Source organism: Polistes dominula, unplaced genomic scaffold (genome assembly GCF_049000335.1).
Source record: "Polistes dominula isolate Pdom_NZ unplaced genomic scaffold, Pdom_raw_medaka contig_20, whole genome shotgun sequence".
Taxonomy (NCBI): domain Eukaryota; kingdom Metazoa; phylum Arthropoda; class Insecta; order Hymenoptera; family Vespidae; genus Polistes; species Polistes dominula.
In genome coordinates, this window is record NW_028301147.1 from 6,404,203 (window position 1) to 6,422,851 (window position 18,649).

An 18,649-nucleotide genomic window follows, 5' to 3' on the forward strand; every position below is an offset into this window, starting at 1 on the left:
TTAATAATGTTACTTTATAGTAAGCGTATTATCCACGCTGCCAGAAAGGCGATTTTTTTAAACTCCGCATGTTCGATCAAAGTGTCTTGAAGAACTTGCACCTCCTTTATCACCTCTCTCTTTTTCATTCGCCGAAAGGAACTTTAAAGTATTTTGAGAGACAGGAAATAATCAAGGGAAGAGAAAAGAAAAGAAAAAGAGTACTATCGATAGAAAATATTCAACGGAATATCTCATTTTCTTTTGTTTATTTTAAATTACTTCTATTTTTCATTTGTTAGATAGTATACAAATTTGAATATACAAAGCTCTCTTCTCTATATGAAAAATAGTGTCCCATTTTGCGATTTATTTTTAGAAAATGCTCTCCTTTGCCATTCAAAGTTTAGTGTTCGCATCAAGAAGTCGTTTATAAAGGAAAATGTCATGAATTTCTTCCATAAGATTCAGTACAAATTCTCGAAATTTTTTCTAGCATTCACAAAGGTACCAAAAAAATGTAGAAACTTATAGAATGTGAATCAATGATAGTTTTTTTCATTCAAACGAATAACAAGTAAAATAGAATACATGATAAAAGAATGCTGCTAATGTTAGTCAATGATAGTGTACCTTCGTTTACCTTCATCACGTATGAAAATAAAAGAAAAAGAGAGAAAAAAGAAAGAGAGGGAGGAAGAACAAAGAGGCATGAATATGTATGTAAACATGATTCTATCAGGTAGGTGAGATATACGACAATCCTAGCAGGCTTATTCATGCGACTTTTAATATTTAATTCGTTGCTTTACTTACCTTATTGAGTAAATATTTTTCTAATACTTATATATTCTCATAGCACGTCTTTCTATTTCCTATTATTATAAAATTCAAAAATGAACAAACATTTCTTTCATTGAAGTATCATTTTACTATGCTTATGAAATAATAAAACAATTAACCCCTTGAAAAATAATGATATTTAAGAAATGTCATTTTTCTCGTACTTTACAAGAACTACTAATTTATTTATTATTTAATGTTTCTTAATTATTGTCATTCCTTTATGTTAAGAAATTAGAAACAACTGTAAACATTATCTTTTTAAATTTTTGTATAAAATAATTATTAGTATACCGATGTGGAATATCAATGTGGAAATGTTTTAAAATGACATGAAGAAAAGGCTTTCGATAGGGAAAAAAAGAAAGAAACGATAAGAGAGAGAGAGAAGAAGCAAGAAAAGGTACGATCATGGGCCAAAATGGAACGCTTCACGTGTACCGTCTTATCTATACGGTGCGATAATAGAAAAATATCGTGGAGAACCCTCTGGTAAGTTGACAAAGCTAAAGAAAGAGTTTTCCGGGCTTTCCAAAGTGAAAAACAGATGGAAAGAAGACGTTATACACGAAGGAGATGATTCCACAAGAAAGGTCTAATAACTGGGTTCTATTCTTAGGTGAAAAAACTATGTTACAGACAAAGACGTACGATCTTTATCTCGCAAAGTTTGATTCTTTCGTTGTATTACGTGAAAGAGTTTTAAGTGTTGAATAATTAACGTCTATTTGCGCTCATTGTAATGCTAACATATTCAACGCTCCTTATTTAATTAATCCCTATTAATTAAGTAACTCGTTAATCCGAATGAAGTACCTAAGTGTTAACGAATAAATAATAGGACATGCATAAACAAATAAAAAAAAAAAAACGAGATAAAACAATAGATACTTTTATTAGTTATTATTAATTAAATGTAATAAATTTAATTTAATAGAAATAATTCTGATTAAAGGAAAATACATTATTTACCTTATAGAACTTACCATAATATTACAGTTTCGTTATATTTTGATTTCTTGTATACTTTATTATTTTTTATTTTATCTATCGTGTCAGTCGCAGTCAAGTCATAAAAAAATGAAGGTCACACGAGACCGAACCCTAACGATAAGCTTTAGTTTTAATTTTATTCCCTTTTTTATTTTCTTTATATCAAGTTACATATATAATTATATATACCCCTATATATATTTAATTAGATTATATTATAAACGTATATTATTTCAATTAAAATATATGTTTCAATCAAGATTATTGACAATTATTATCATATAATAATAATTAATAATCCGATAAGAAAAAAATCTCGTCCAAGAAAATATGAATAAAAATTCTTTAACGTATACATAGCGTGCTTGTTTTCTCGTAATATGTCGAAAGAAGCAAGTTGAAGAACACGTACATATATATGATTAGATAGTAGAGCAAACCGGACCTGTCTTTCGAGTACGAGTTTTAACATCGTGGTAGAGAGGAAAAAACAGAAATAAATAAAAAGAAATAGAATTAGAGAAATGGAGAAACCGCGAGCGAGAATAAAAGAGGGAAGTCGGTTCGGTACGGCTCGTACGTTCGCTCGTGTTTTCCCTCGGCTGTTATCGCTATCGAGCTTTTCAGCGAGCTTTACATTCGTTTCATGACACTCTTCAAGTCTCACGAAAGCAGAGAGACCGACCGCACGTTATATCCGTCCTCGACAATTTCGAACAGCACTGATGTTAGGTACGCGGTGGTATTAATTACGACACGTCGAAAAACGTGTATCAAGATTATCTAATCCCATTATTTCACCGCAAGGGAGAAAAAGGACGTACTCCTTGCTCGAAAACTCTTGCGCTTCCTCGAAATCACGATTAAAGCGTGACTTTTTGTGATTAAAAATTAGTTCGAGTAATTATAAAAATACGTACTAGGTTGATATACATAGATAAATAAGAATAGATATTGTTTTATTTTTTATTTTTGCTCTACTTATAACGGTTTTTATTTATAAATAAATCAAATAGTATTCAAATTTAACAGAATATATTGTAAAATATATATTCAATTCTAATGAATTTCCATAATCTATAAATCAAAGATAATATTTTTTTCTAAAAATATATTTTTTTTTTTTTCGAAATGAGACATAAAGTAAAATTTTATTTGAGAAGCATGAACATATGAGGGGAGTTCGTGGAAGGCATAGTATACATTTTAACCCTTTTCCCAGTCATAACGCCCGAGAAAATCCGACCTGAAATCATTACTTCAAGCCTAAGCACTCGAAAGAGTTCGTTTGATTTTCGAACCCTTTGATATATATGTAATCTCGACAACGTAAATGTGAGATAACGTCGTTCGAAAGTGACGAAATCCATTTCAAAGATCTATTTCTATATTAATTTTGAAACTTTTAACGCGTCATCGTTCTTCAGAAATATTTTTTAAAATACTCTTGACGTAGATCAAAGTTCCACTAAAGAGATCATTGGATATGAGATAGATAAAGAAAATACATATGGTAACTTTGAAGAAAAATACGAGGAAATATACGAGGATAAGCATTACATATCGATTTACCACTGAGTTACTGTTTCTTCTCTTGTTACGAGCTTACAGCTGCTGCTGCTGCTGCTGCCCCCGCGAACTTGAGGTGTTTCGAAGTAAAGTACATCATTCGCTATAGCTGTGGTATTAAGGATGGTGCTGGTGGTGATGGCGGTGATGGTGGTGTCGTATAGCCTGAAGTTCAAAGAAACCGTCGTAAATAGTGGATCGCGGAGACCATAACAAACTCGAATGGTACATTTCGCATTTATCAAAGAGCCCTCGTCTTCCCTTGGATCCGCATTACGAAGCTTACACGCGCCAGAGACGCTTCTTGTAATCCATCCTCGCCTGCCTCCACCAACCCTCCTCTTTCCTTCCCACCCCAAGTACCCATCCACCCTTCTTCTCTCCACCTTGCAGTCTTACTAAACGCTCTTCGAGGATAATGCCAGAAAAGGAAACCTTCAAAGAGAGTGTACGTTATCTTCTTCCTCGCTTGCATCGATAACAATGATTTCTCTAGAAACGCGTATATTTTGCAAAAGCATAGAAGAAAAAGGGAAGAAAGAAAGGTAGAACAAGAAAATAACAGAGAGAGAGAGAGAGAGAAAAAAAAGAAGTATCGTTCCTTCATTTTCTTAATTTCACCTTGTAAAATTATACATTGAAATATGCAGCGTCGATGAATTCCTTCAACGATATTGTTCAGCAGGATAAAGTATAAAACAATAATGAAACTTTGTTTCATTAAAAAATCTTTTGCAATGTTAACTGTAATTAATTAATATATTATATAATATAAAACATTAATTAATATTAGATTTGTTGAGAATGAAATTTCATTATACTAGAAATATGGATTGAAATATTGGATGAAATTAATTGAAAGTTCTACAAAAGAAAGAATATGCTTGTAACTATAATATTATATTATAATGTATTAATATAATATTACAAAGAAAAGTTAATATTTTATACAAAAGTCTATCTATATTTTATAGAAAAAAAGAGAAGATATATGTATCTATTCATAATATTCAAAGGGTTAACAGCATCGAGCTATAGTACTATACCCTTCAAACTTATCGGCAAGGTAATAATCGACGGTCAACATGTTAACGGATGCGACGACATCCACGTAATAGTTTGCTCCGTGTCGGATAACCGATCGGCGTCGCGACGACTACTGCGACCCATTTGCTCTTCGACGATGTCCGTAAAACCTTCGATGCGAACTCTGGCAGCTGTACACGTCACACGGAATATTTTCTCGAAAGTTAGCGTCCGTCGACGCAAAACGTCTACCAAGAGTAAAAGGGGAAAAAGGTAGGAAGGAAGGAAGGAAAGAAAAAAAAGGAAAAAAAGAAAAAACCCATGTAGAGAACGTATGCAAGTAAGTATGTGTGTATACGTATGTCCAACCACGTGTAAAACTCTGAATCATCATGGGTTGACCATTTTTCAAAGGCAAACATGGCGAGCATGCTGCATTAATAACAAGTGGGTGATACTGGACTGTCCCGATGGCTTCATGTCGTGTGCCACGACAATAATAATAAGGACAAAGAAAACGGAGGGTGAATTTCAATCTGTACACCCTCTCCACCCTTACGCAATAACTTTCCTATAAACTATAAGACTTCGATAATGTTACTAAGCTTCCGTTATGTATATTCATGTATATGTTACCGTTAAATTCAGTTAATTAGTTGATTTAATAAGTTATTTAATTAATTAGTTAATTAGTTAATTATTTCATGAATTAAAGGATTTTAAGCTTTAATAGTAATATATATATATATATATATATATATTTAAACATGTTTGTAACTAGGTACGTAGAGATCCAACCGAACAAGATAGACCCTTATTTTCTTTACCACCCTAACCCACCATCCGTCCATTTTTTCTGCTCGTCGATCTTCTAATGTTGAAGCATCTCGTATCTCTCCAGAAATCTTCCAAAAATATATTTATTATTCTTCTTGAAAGCGAAGCAGAGCAAAAATACTTACTTACATAACATGTGTCTTTGGACAGTTACTGGAAAGTATCAATTAGAAAACAAATATCTATCTTGAATTATTGGGTGGCAATGTTTTTTTCTTATCCCTTATTCTCTTTTTTGCTTTTTCTCAGAATAATAGTCACGATCAAGTTGTAGCGTACAGTAAATATTATTCGACATCGAAGTTAAGCGATAAGCTTTAGGTTTCTCTTTTTTATTTTTTTTAAAATTATATTTATGTGTGTGTGTTTAAATTTTATATATTAAATTTAATATTACAATCGTATAAATTCGAATGTAAAATATTATCCAATTAAAATTGGATAACGTTCTTACAAATAAAAAAATGATAATCAATAAAATTATATTATTTTTATGAAACGTATAGAATGAAAGACGAAGCTTAGCACACAATAACATCAGATATGTGATAAAAATTATATGTAAACATACGTAATATAATAATTCGACAAATTTTATATAGATATATATTTATCTAAATACATATGTAATACAAGAGAGGTAGGTATAATTCAATATTTTCCTTCAATACTTGTTTAGGTTGGTACGAAGTTCAACGACAGAACCGCAGAAATTCTTGAGGGTGGGTATCGACACATTTCGAACGAACAATCGAATGTGGTCGTGCCTCGGGTAATACTCGATAATTGCGAGTAGGTATTGCTTCGCAGCTTTCGCTTACGACGGTATAAACCGATGTCACAGGCAATCGTGATCGCGAGGACGTTTGATATTTCCAAGAGAAAACACGCGAGTGTACTCCATGTCAGACGGTCGATTAATTTCTCGCCACTACTTTCTCCAATACAAACATATATACATGCATATATATAAACACGCAAAATAGAAAAAATAATGAGTTATGTGTTTTGCGCATGATATATGCGAACGAGTGAACTACATACATGTAGAGGATACTGAAGGAGACTAACTAAATAGTTCTTTTGTTTTTAATGATATGAAAAATATTGAAGACACACTTACATTAACAATACACATTAACAGTTTAAATTTAAACAATATCTTTCACATTTATGTATATAAATACTTTTATTTGCAACACAGATTTATTAACGAGCCAATTTCTGAAATGATTAATTATTTTTAAAGGTATTCTTTATCAATAATAAATATATCTATAGTAATTGTAGAAACGTATGAAAAATGTATGTAATATAATTGGAAATTAACCGAGAATATGTTAAAATATAGGAATTTATTGTGTGTAAATATTCATTTATTTTTTAATTTTATATGTTAACTAAGTTAATAAATATTGAAATATATATTTTTAGAGTCAATTTCTATAATTTGCGAATTTATATTCATTATGTATATAAAATACAAAAGTTTATTTTTACCATTTAATTTAATTCACTTATTAAGTCTTACTATTATTTTGTCTCTTCCCCTCTAATTTTCTTCATTTCTTTATTTTCGTTATTCCATTGATCGAACAAAACGAATCTGGATGCTTAACAAAAGAAAGATATAAATAAAAAGCTAACAGGAATAAGTTCGTGCTATAGGCTCTTGTTGGCGTAATATTCCTTTTAATAATACAATTTCCATTAACGAAATTCAGAAATAAGCAATTGGATATATATTTATCAAAGACATTTGAACTTCCAATGACTGTATCTTTTCCCTAAATAAAAACTTCCATGCTTGGAGTATTAGTTCTTTCGATTGAAGTCAAGTCAAGAAATAATTCTCTTTCTTATACCTTGCCTCGTAAATTGTGCTTGATTTAACGCAGAGTAGACAGGAAACGATGAGAAGAGTAAGCAAGAAAGAGAGAAAGATAGACAAAGATAGAAGAAAAAGAGGATGAGAAAGAGGTAGGAAAACTCAGCGTTTTAATTTCCTTCAATTAGAAGTACTGGCAATTAGTTATCTTCGGAAAGAGTTTGCATTCGTTAAAGAAACGATTGGTTAACAAGAAGAAGGAATAATCGAATCTTGAAGTTTTCACTCTATCGGTCGCGCGTTTTATCTCGGACGAGTGCATCCTTTTTCTTGGCGAATGAATTCAATGTTTATTATAATCTCGTAAATGACAGAGAAAAACGACGATAGATTTGTGTTTCAATGTATTCTTCTTCTTTCTATCTTATTGTATTCTATTTATTAACTGTGTTGCTCTTTAATTAGTTCAATTATATTTTGTATTATATAAAATATTTTTTTTAGTGTATATAATACATCACATTCCCGGATCGTTTTTTTTCCTCATGATAAAGCAAAGGTTTACAAAAAAAAAAAAATATAAAAAAATAGAAGAAAACATGATAACACACGAGTGAACACGAAAACCCTTAGTAATAGAGATTAACACGTTGGATGCAAGGGTTGCTTTCAAATAAGGCTACTAACAAAAGTGATCCTACTACATCATAAATTTAACCTCAATTTTTTTTCATACCTCTCCTTTAGAAGGTGTAAGAGGTTAGCCTCTCTCGATTAATTCTAGCTATATTTTATGTTCCTCCTTAGTTCAGTATCTCGCTTACTTCTTCAATATTTTCCGAATAGAACTAACAGAGAACCAAAATGTCAAAGGGTATAAGGAAAACTGTAGAAAAGGCGAAGTATTAATCCGGCAGCTAGCAACGTTTTCGAGAAAGATTTGTGGGTAAGCTGATTTTTTGATATGTCGTTCTTCTTGATCTTTCGGTTAGAACCTGCACTACTTGGCTGGCGGTAGTGCATGCGCATACTAGTGCGCATCCTAGCATCCTACCTGTACAGAAAATAATCCTAGATTTTAAAAGAATTTTTGAGAAGCCTAATTTTCTATTTATTGACTTTAGATAGATTTATCAAACATAAATTTTTTATTGCCATGCACTTTTCTCATTGCTAAACATCTGCCATATGCGATTTTTTTTTTTTAATAAAAAATTAAAAGTATGTTGGTATGCCTGTAATTTTAATATTATGTTATTTAAGTATACAGAAACCTAAAATTAATTTGCCAAACGTTTATTCGGTTGTTAAACCTAGAACATAAGAACAACAAACTTATGAAAAGTATTGCAGTATGATGCTGTAGTTAGAGAAAGACAGTTCAGAGTGCAAGAGAGATAGACAGCGACAGTGGCGCAACTGACAAGTTTAAAAGATGGCGTCAGTCTAAAGTCACATGTTTGTGTTCGTGTTGTTTTTACTGTTTTACTTCCCTTCATCTGTTAACTGCTCGCTATGAATTTTAGAATGCGTTGCGTCGTTACCGAGAAATTATTATTCGACATTACGACTACGTGCTTTAAAACGAAAGAGAGAAAGAGAGATATCGATTCTTTTGATATAAGACAAAGATTAAAAAAAAAAAAAAATAATAAAAAAAAAACACTAAAGAGAAAAATCTATCAGAAACATTATTTTTTTTCTCCCTCAAACATTTTGATATTTCGTTTATATTATTAACGTTAATAAAAAATAAAATGGAGAAAAAAACAATAGGAGTAAAGTATATACGTTGTATGAATAGATATAGAAAAGTAAGGAAGAGGGAAGGGGAAAACTAGTGGAAAGAAGTGTATAGCATGACTAGAAACTACTCTCATACCCTTTACACCGTACCGTCGTTCTAGTAATTTCCTGCTGGAAGTATTATAATTTAATACGACACCGTTTGCTCCCTCCCACCACAGTGTGTTCGGCCGTCGCTTTCCGCGGCTGGCTGCCTATCTCGACTTGTAGCCTGGCAAACTCTACCTACCGAGAAACCTACCTAAGGGCATCTCCCAACGACGACGGTCTTTCTTCGACGAAGGAGCCTCGGCCATTATTCGGCGTGTTTGTAGCCTCCGGCGGCGCGTAATAAGCCGGCTTACACACCAAAGTGTCTTTCTCTCTCTTTTTCTCTCTTTCTCTCTCCCTCTTACTCATTTTCTCTCACTCGCTTTCACTCTTTGTCGCACGCACGCATATACGAGAGCACCTAACGTGTACCCTCCTTCTTTCGTATCGAGCACATACACCCGACACGCCTACTGTATTTTTATTTCCCTCACGAACGGACGTACGCGCGTTGCCCCGTCCCGAGAATCCGCATCTGCCACCACCGGTGCAACCGGCTACTCCTCTCCTCTCCTCTCTTTATCCATCTCATTTCCCTTGCTGAGAGATGCCAACCGGAAACTTATCGATACGTCTACGTACAAGAGATAGTTAGATAGATTGGTAATATATAGTATATTTATACATCAATAATAAATTGTCTAAACGTATTGCTCTAGAGAATATTTTTTCTTGATATTATGACAGAAAAAATAACTGATTATTATATAGGATCATTAATAATTTGTCTGCTTCGAAATGTTGTAATTTTTGTACTTTATGTAATGTTTCATATAGTTTTTTTTAACTCTTAACATTTTTATTAATTAGCAGGGACAATACACAAACGTATTAATTACAGTCAAAATTTCAATTCGTAAGTTAACAAGTCGACAAGAAAAGGAGAAAGAACAAGAAATGTTAGTAAAATTTCTTAGAACATTAGTGAAATAAGACCGGTGCTGCAGTAATATTATCTTACTCGACAAAAACAACTTTAATGACAACTTTTAAAGACCGTGCACAACGTTTTCTTCTCGTTTACAAAAATAACAACGGCGAGCTTCGTAATTATCTCCTCGGGCTTATTTAGACTCATTGAATGTCAATGAATGTGAGACTACTTTTGATAGATTCAAACCATTTCAAAGTAAAAGCAATAATTATTTTTACACCTTTCTTGTGTTTTCAAGTTTCCATCGTTATTCTAGAATAACGTTTCTCGATGTTTCTTTTCATATTTTTTGGTTACCTTCGCGTTAGTATCATCCCATTATCCAAGACTCGTTGTATTCTACCGGAGGAAATGTGTAGCTTTCTTTCGAAAAGAAAAAAGAAAAAAAAAGAGGAAAGAGATAGTAGCACTCGTAGAGGGGCTCTAGGTTAAACCATAATCCGAACTAAGAAAAATTTTCTCAAGAATTCCCTTCGACTTACCTATTTCGAAGGCCGAGCCATGAATTCCAGCTATTAGTAGGCACGATGCACCTACACTAGTGTCCGAGATAAACACGGCCCGTTACCATTTGCTCGTATTCGTGCCTACTCGTAGGCCATTTATTTGACGCTCCGGTAGGCCGTTTTATGCCAGTCGAACGCGAAATTCAAGAGGTTTTAAGACGCAACAATGTTTTAAATTATATGGTTAGAAGCGCCGAAAGAAATATATATCTTATGTATTACTACGTTCGTAACGCTTTACTTCTTAACGATTATCATTTTTATAATACGAAAAATAACACGCGTGTACGTAGTAGATAGTTCACACTTCGTGGAAAGACTTTTAACTGGAATATAACGAAAAAGGCATGGCCCTTAGAATCCCTTTGGATACGACGCTCGACGGATGTCAAGTGATTAATGATTTCACTTTTGACCGTCAGTCGCGTGTAAGTGCTTCTCCCTGTTGGAATTAGGTGTCGTTGTTCGTGAGACATCCTAAAAGGTGAGAGTCAAACTTTGCGATTAGGTAAATTACTTATCGTTTGAAATTCTAAAATTCTAAAAACTTGACAAAATTGTTTTTCCAACGTTTCCTCCAATAGATATCGGTAAGATGTATTGTACTATTTATATTTTATTATAAGTATAATAATTCAAACTAATAACTGTTACAGAAACTATGATTTTATAATAAACATAAACCGAAATCATAAATTCTTATTTTATCTTTGATAAATATTGAAATTCATAAGGTGTGAGTTTTACTTTACTATCAACGGAAGTACATGATGCGCCTTAACATACTAGACGGATTGACAAGGAAAAAGCGATAAAAGTTTATCGACCGTGACGAATGATCATACTACGGTCATAAGAGCTATCTTTCAGTCGCCGAAACATCTCAGAGAAAAAGGGACTCGTTCTTATGAGAAGATACGACGTTCGATAACTTCTGAGCATCTAAAAGGAATCTCCTGAAACAACTTCGAATCTCTTTTTTAATAAGTTACTTAGTTATACTTTAAAAAGTTATTTGAAGAATGATAAACCTGTCAGACTTAAAAAATAATTCGATAAACGAACTACTCGATTTCGAACTACTTCGTTTCATTAATGCGTTTCATCGCAATCTTTATTAAAATATCGTAATTCAATTTCCGTTTCGATATGGAGCTCTGTTATATCTTTATCAGATATTATATTTCTTTCAATCGGAAATCACTTTAGAACATTAGCTTAATTTTTAATTTGTTGGAGTGACACGAACGATATTTATTATGCATCTAATGAAATCCTTTCGTATTAGAATAATTCATTTATTATTCAACCGTTTATTTCTTTACTAATATAAAAAAAAAAGTAAATAAAGTTGATTTATTTAATCGTAGACATTTTATATCTACGTTTGAACGAAAAATCTTCTACCTGTTTCTAGTAGGTCGAAGTTATGAGAGAATATTAGATTGGAAAAGTAACACAACAATGTTCAAAATGCGTCGAGTGCTGTTAATATCGACGCTACGAAATAACTCGAAACGAAGTTTGACGAGAAAGGGCGTCGATCGACGAGATTCGCTACTCGAAAAAAAAAATAAATAATAAAATAAAAACGAAATTGGGAGGGGGGGGATCAAAGTTCGATTTTCAATAGAACAAAACGGTTTCTCGATTATTGTTCAGTTCATGGCGTTGTTCGGTACTCGATCGATGGAAAAATCATGAAGGGTGGCTCGATTTCCAATAAAGATAACGTCGAAAGCAACGAACGAACGAACATTGAGAATTCACGATGAAAATAAATCGAGTCTACGCTACTCTTCCTATTCCCTCGAGAATGGAATAACGTGCATTAATAAAATGACAATGAGAAGAGGAATAATAAATGAGATTTGACAGAATTATACTTAATTGACAGATATCGATCGTTAACGATAGTAGTCCAATTAAAAATCAGTGCTTTTTTTTCGTTTGTTAGCGGTAAACGTTGTTAGAGGAGATGCACACAGTCTGATGCACGAAAGAGGACGAAAATTTTCGACGGGTCGATACTACAGTATTCTCCCTCTCTCATACTCTTGTACTCACTGTTTCTCTCTCTCTCTCTCTCTCTCTCTCTTTCTCTTTATCTTCCTCTTGCTTGTTCGTTCGTTCGCTCGCTCGCGCACTCCTTCTCATGAATATATTCACAAGCCGGCCTCGAAAGGACGAGACAAAGATGTTAACCGGTGATCGGGGAAACTCTTTCCCCCTTTTAAGGCCCACTCGTTAGCGCAAGAACGCGGCTACCTTGGATATCTCAAACCGTAGAAAGTATTCCTCGATTCTTGCTCGTTGAATAACTGCGTCGTACGATAGCCCTACTCAAAATTTTCACTTTAGTTTCGTATTTTGTATTTATAAAAGTGAAAAATAAATAAAAATAAAAACAATAAAATAAGAGTAATATTTTGATTCCAGAATCTCAATAATCTCGCTAGGTTCAAGATAAACAATCGATAGGTACTATTGCCACAGCGTTTCACCTTTCTCGCAAAATGGGAAACTTGCTCGATATCGTGCTCTCTTCTTCTATAAACGAATATATATTTTTATTTACTATGTCTCGTGCATCCCTGAAATCTTTCACGAGACGGAACACGAAATGTCACTTATCCTGATGCGTCACGAGGTCATACAATGCAAGACGAAGATGGAAAAAGGAAAGATAGAAGAAAGAGAAAGAGAAAGAGAAAGATAAAAAGAGAGAGAAGTAAAAGCTTTGTACCAAGTATATCTCGAGAAAGAATGAACTTTTTACCAAATTACAGCATAGGCAAGAATTTCTAAAATTCATAATCAAAAAATCATTTTCCATGCTGACGAGCAATTTGTTCGTCAATGAAAATGATTAAAAAGATTTTTAATAATAGAATAGTATTTCTTTCTATTCACCATTATGAAAGATCAATGGAAAACTATCGTGTAACGAGCGTGTTTTTAACGAGACCCTAGTCAAAGAACAATTGCTTAAATAAAGCGAAAAGGGTTAACACGTTAAGCATGGTAATGCGACGAAGTAAATGTTAACGAGGGTACCTTTCTTTCGTTGTCACCGATTCGTTTTCATTCTTCGTTCGCGTGTCCTACCTCGTGTCGCCGGGGATCCTTGCGAGGTCAACCAATCGTGTTCTTTTATATTAAGACAGGATGAATAAGAATCGACGGGAAATACGAGATCGCCGGCGGGCAGACCGTCCCTTCATCATCGTAGCCCATATGCCGTCTTTTCGACGGGAAATATGTGATCGTGAGTAGTATTTTTCGAAACTAACCAAAAAAATCGTTAAGAAAACTAAATCGAACGAACAGTTTCGTTATTAATCTATTTTAATATAATGTTTTATTTGTATTCAGAGATGAATACATAAAATTGATTTGAAATGTTCTTTTTTTTTAATAAAATAAGAAACTTATGTAAATACTTTATGGAAAATGATTTTTCACGATTTTAAATCGTAATATAAACTGTAACGAATTGTATTAAAACAAGTTATATAACAAAGAGATATTAAATTCTGTAAATGAGTGTTTCACGAAGTGTTAATCAAAAATATAATCTTTGAAAAAAGAAAAACTATACCTACGCGAAACGAATTCCGAAGTAGAAAGTTTAGAACGTTTCCGATAACTTTTTCGAAAGTACCTACGTCCTATACATATATATATGTTGTTATACACTACATTTTCTCGATTTTGGCGAAAATTCCTAATGCGACCCTTTTTGCTCTGTGCACGAACACTCGCGTCAACAAAAGTTAACTCTCATCGTGCTTGTCGCTAGAACGACGGAAGGATACAGACGTGGTCGAGACAAAAGTTATGTCAGCGTGCTTTTTCCGTACCGCTTGTCAGTGATAAATTTAATCATGGACGATGCACCCACGTCAAACACACTTTTTCATCGCTATGTTATCGTTCATTTTCGAAAATATATTCTCCTTCTTTTTATTCCTAGACGACAACAAATCGAGGGAAACGAAACGTCCGATCGGTACGATATATTGGAAAATCGCAATTTAAAAATAATTTATGTTTGGGCTCCTGTTCTAAAAAAGATCTTCTTTGCTTCGTTAAAGAAAGATAAAATGAGAAAAAAATGAAAATGAAAAAAAGAAATAAAATAACTGTAGAAAAAGTATCACAGCATGGCGAAGCTAATAAAGGAAAATTTTTGTTCCTTTCTATCTTTTTCTTTTTCACACACAACTTTTTTTGCATACATATATGCAAAATATAATATATATATATATATATATATATATATATATATATATATATATATATATATATATATAGAGAGAGAGAGAGAGAGAGAGAGAGAGAGAAAGAGAAAGAGAGATAGGGAAAGAGAAAGAGAGAGAACCTATCGGCACAATAATCCACACAATGGCTACCAAAGTGGTTTGGAGAAGTAGCACGAAGAAGAAGAAGAAGAAGAAGAAGAAGAAGAAGAAGAAGAAGAAGAAGGCAAACTTATTGTTAGTCGACCGCGAAAGTATCGCGCGTCAGCTGCATTCTTCGCGCGAATCGAGCGAATAAATCGATCGAACGACGAAGGATCGAGACGGAATACATATATAGACTATGATAGAGAGAAAGAGGTGGCAGAAAAAGAACACGAGAGGATAAGGGAATAAGGAGAAGAGCGTAAAGTTTATCGTACTATCGTCGAACGTTCGTTCGTTCTTTCGTTCATTCGCTCGCTCGCTCTTCGGTACCGATTCATTCGCGTGTAATTTCACGGCTAAATCGCGGAAGTTATGGCAACGAGATATGCGATACAAGCCATAAACGAAGGTCGACCGAGCGTGAACGCGTATAAAGAGAAGAGAAAGGTAGACAGAGAATGTGAGTAACGTCAGCGAAGACGAAGGAAAAGAAGGAACGACGGGAGTCGGATCCGTCCACCACCAGCCTGTCCAACTACTAACTTTTGCTTTTCTCTTATTTCACTTTCTTCTCTTTTCTTCTGTTGGACTTGGACCATGGCTCAGCTTGAAAAACAAACAGTTAAAACTAGGTGGTCCCTCATTAAGTTAGCACCACTCTTCTGTACCCCGATCTGTGTGCCTGCCTGTTACCCCCTAGGGGGCTAACCCAAAAAGATTCGTTTCTTTCTTTCTTTCTTTCTTTCTTTCTTTCTTTCTTTCTTTCTTCCTTCCTTTCTTCTTTTTTTTCGTCTTTTTTCCTTTTTCCTCATTTCTTACTTTCTTATTTTTTTCTTTTCCTTTCACCCTCGCTATGCGAATTCGTTATGGTCCAAATTTGAATGAGACGTTACCTACGCAAAATGAATTCGTTCGATACACACGAGTCAACTTGTGTGACCATCACGAAATCTGTCCTTTATAGTAGTGAAAGTTAACGGTACCTAATAGTTGATAGCTAGATGTATATAGCATTGTATGCTATGATTTATGAATTTCATCTAAAAAAAGTAAAATAGATGACCTAAAAATTCGAGAAGAATCACTTTGATCTTAAAAAAAGATAATTTACTTGGACATTTCTTTCGAAAGTCACGATTTCAAGCAATAAAAAAATAATGAACAGACTTGAAATTTTTTTGGACCGTAAAATTTCTAAATTTCTTTTTTTCTACAATGTTAGTACATTGTTAGTGTATCTACAGTGTTAGTCGTATCATTCAACTAACATTTTATACATATGGGCCTATGAAGACAACCTTTAACCATGGCAATAATATCAGTCGAAACCATTTAATACGATCGCTTTACCTAGGATTTGCTCGCGCATATTGAATAGGACGATATTCTAATTATACCCTGGCAGAGGCATTTGCGAACGCGTGAACGTTCTTCGTCGATCGGTGTTGCAGTTACCTTCGATAAAATTTTCTCTCTTCCTCCCTATCTTTCTCTCTCTCTCCCTCTCTCTCTCACATACACACACACACTCTCTTTGTCTCGTCCCTAGTGTAAATGTCGCTTTGCCAGGATCTCTAAATACGAGTTGTAGATATAACGCGTTACCAAGTATATATATACGTATATACATATGTGCGTACTCCGTTAACCTGGTATCGCCGTAAGGAAAACGGCCGATAATGGGATTATATGGAGAGAATGGATTAGTGAAATCCCTCGAATGCAAAACCTTACGATAATCGGCTACAACCTAACCATATACACTGCTGAAAATCGGTAGTACCGACTCGTGATATCGCACGAGAATATCTCCAGAGCAATCGAGTCGAGGTAAATGTCGATGCACATTTCGTTGCTCCTCTTTTAGTTATGAAAACTAACGACACGAGTTGCATTATGCTTCTTCTCGTGTTCTTGTTGTTCTTGTTACTGGGTAATTTCGTTGTATTTTTTTGTATAATTGATAAATACACACAAATAAAACGTGTACAATACAGGAAATCTTGGAATCGTATATGGGGTTTCTATTTAATAGATTCAATTTAGCGTGAATTACCGATGAGTCAGAAGTTATATTTCTGAGAGGCAACTTAATTCACCTATGTATCATATCTCCTACCTTGACGCATTTTTTCTAAATTTATAGGAAATTACGAAGTATTATACTACGTAGTCATTTTAAATTTATATTCGTATTATTGTTCATTATTTCCACATTTGGTCTACTGCGCTTATAATTGAATTTCATTGTACTCATTGATTAATAAATAGATAAATATCTATTATACACACACATGTATCGAGCTGACAGTAGCTTCATAATATAATAATGATAATAATGATATTAATAAGTATATTCGTCGCAATGCGCTTTGTATTAAATTTGTGTGTTGAGAAAACATGTTTTCCACTTTAATTATCGTGAAATACCGAAATTAAAACACTTATATAAGAGAATCGAGAGAGCCCACTTGGCAGCATAGAAGCATCCTACGAAGTACTTACGTTTTGGCCTCGAGCCGTTATTGGTCTCTTCGCGTACACGTTCTCGAACGAGTTTTAAAGATTCGATCTCTCCTCGTCGAACGTCGGCCGTAACGCGAGTCGAGCGACGAACGAACGCGACACGAACACATATAAATGTTTAAACTGAATCGTTTCTCGTGTCACGTTTTTAACATCTCACTCTTCTACTTTTCTGTTGCAGATAATCGCTAACGCCGTGGAAAAATTACGTGAGTATTCAAAAATAAAAGTATACATATATTTTTCTTATAAAATTAGAGATAGATTGTGATAACCTTGTTAACCATATTTCTTTTTCCGCACCCTACCATTTTATTTCCACCCACTTATTTAACATCCTTAATTTCTACTTTAACAACAGAAGCTTTCGTGAGGTATTTGTGAACAATTCTGCTCATATAAATTTATATATACGCGCAATTCCGACAAGAAACAAAGAAAATTCTTTCCCACGCGTCTACTTATATACATATATGTATGGATAAGTAGGTACCACTCAGTGTAACTGGTACGTATATGCAATATATAGTCTCATTCATTCTTACCTAATTTTATTAAGACGAATGGAAAACGAGAGAACGACTCACTGGTAAAACTACCGATTCGACAAACCACCTGTAAAATTTCTCTGTAGTAATGTATTACGGAACGTAATGCATTACATCAAAGATTACGATTTCATTTCGATTCGTGGTATGGTATGTATAAGTCGCAATCCCGTTTGTTTCGAATAATCTACTGTGCATAATTGTCCGTTTACGAGAGTCGCCAATCTTTTGTACAATCGACAAGCGTGTAAATCGAGAAACGATAAATGAAAATTCATCGAAGGAGCGTTCTCACGATACACGCGATCGGCGTATATCGATTTCGCTTATAAAACACGCATAGTCACGTACATACTCAGATTTAACGATATCTATGCGATGTGGAACAACGAATCGAGAGTCGCGATCAACAGCGAAACAGTTACATTTCTTGCTTGTCTCTTAAGTTTTTTTATAAACAATATCGAAAGAAAAGCGCAAGAAATCTTAGCGTCTATAATGGATCGTATACCTTTATCACTTTAATAAGTGTTTGAAAAGATCAATATCTTTTTTAACTAAAAATCATTTCTTATTAACATGTTCCTTGCCACGTGTACCATTTGTGATAGATAAAGTGCAAAAAAAACATCTGTTGAAATCACGATTGACATAAATAAAATTACTTTATAGTTTCAACATTAATTCTACGAATAAATGAATTGTAAATTCTTAAAAGAAAAATTGAAGAATATATAATTTGAATATATTCTTGA

At 33.6% G+C, this 18,649-nt stretch overlaps 1 protein-coding gene across 1 annotated transcript in view; it reads left to right on the plus strand.

Moving 5' to 3' along the window:
- LOC107074170 (latrophilin Cirl) overlaps nt 1-18,649 on the plus strand; it is a 284,489-nt gene that overhangs the window by 47,751 nt on the left and 218,089 nt on the right. The window contains exon 2 of the mRNA XM_015335343.2: nt 17,528-17,555. The gene's annotated coding sequence lies outside the window, so the exon portion shown is untranslated. The remainder of the gene's footprint in view (nt 1-17,527; nt 17,556-18,649) is intronic.